Below are 1,053 nucleotides of genomic sequence, written 5' to 3'. Positions count from 1 at the left end.
CTCCCTCGGGGAAGAAGCACCGGGGAGCCGGGGGTTGCCCTCCCCCGGGGGCCGCTGCAAAGCCCGCACCTCCGGGGAGCCGCAGGGCGGCCGGGGGCGCATCCCCCGCGGCCCGGGGCTGCCCCTCGGCCCCCTCCACTTACCCCGCGACACCCCGCGCTCCGGCCGAGCCCCCCAGCCCGGGCCAAGGTGGAGGGCGCCTCCCCCCCAGCGCAAATTGTCCGGGCTCCCAACAGGCCAGAGCCCTCATCCACGTACCCCCCCGGCCCCCTCCGGGGCCAGCCCTGCCCCGCTCCCACGGGGAAAGCAGGGAGAGCCCCTCTGCTCCACGTCCAGACGCCTCTGCAGCCGCTGCAAGGCCGGGGAGGGGTGGAGATGCCCGGGGAAAAGCCCCACTGCAACCCCGCATCCCCAGCGCACGGGGGAGAGAAAATGCTAAGAGAAACATCCACGTTTTACATTGCATTTCACAGCCTTGGACTTCGGGGACAGATGGGCTGTTTTCCTAATGCCCAAGCAACTAAAAGGCTGGGGAGAGGGAGGGGAGCCTGTGTGTGTCCGGCTTGCGCCTGTGAAACAAGTTTGTTTTTCCAGGGGAGGGAAAGGGCAGATAGAAGACGAATAAAAGAGAGCAGAGGAGAAGGAAAGAGGTGTGGGGCGGCAGAGAGATGATAAAGAAAGAGGGTGAAACCAGCCCCAATCTCAGCTCATTCATCTTCATTGTCTCCGGGTGTGCAAAAGCAACTCCAGCATAAGGAAAAGCCACTATCAGAGCTAGGGCTTTATTTTATATCCTATAGATCAGGAGGGAGGCAAAGCTTTATTTTCGCCTAGAGACAGATATTTTATTTCTCTCTTACGGGTTTATGTGTGAGAGATGTCAAAAAGGTAAAATAGATTGCTAATGCATAGGCAAAAGGAAGCTGGTTTGGCATGCTCTGTGTCATGAGGGCTCCCAGGGAGAGCAGGCTGGGGATTTAGGACTGATGGGAGACTCTGGGGGATTTCTGCTAAAACATCTCTCTTCATAAATTCAGAAGCATGGTCAACTCA

This window comes from Alligator sinensis, unplaced genomic scaffold (genome assembly GCF_000455745.1).
Source record: "Alligator sinensis unplaced genomic scaffold, ASM45574v1 scaffold118_1, whole genome shotgun sequence".
Classification (NCBI taxonomy): Eukaryota; Metazoa; Chordata; order Crocodylia; family Alligatoridae; genus Alligator; species Alligator sinensis.
The sequence above is the reverse complement of the archived record's forward strand: the minus strand, read 5'-3'. Positions refer to the sequence as shown.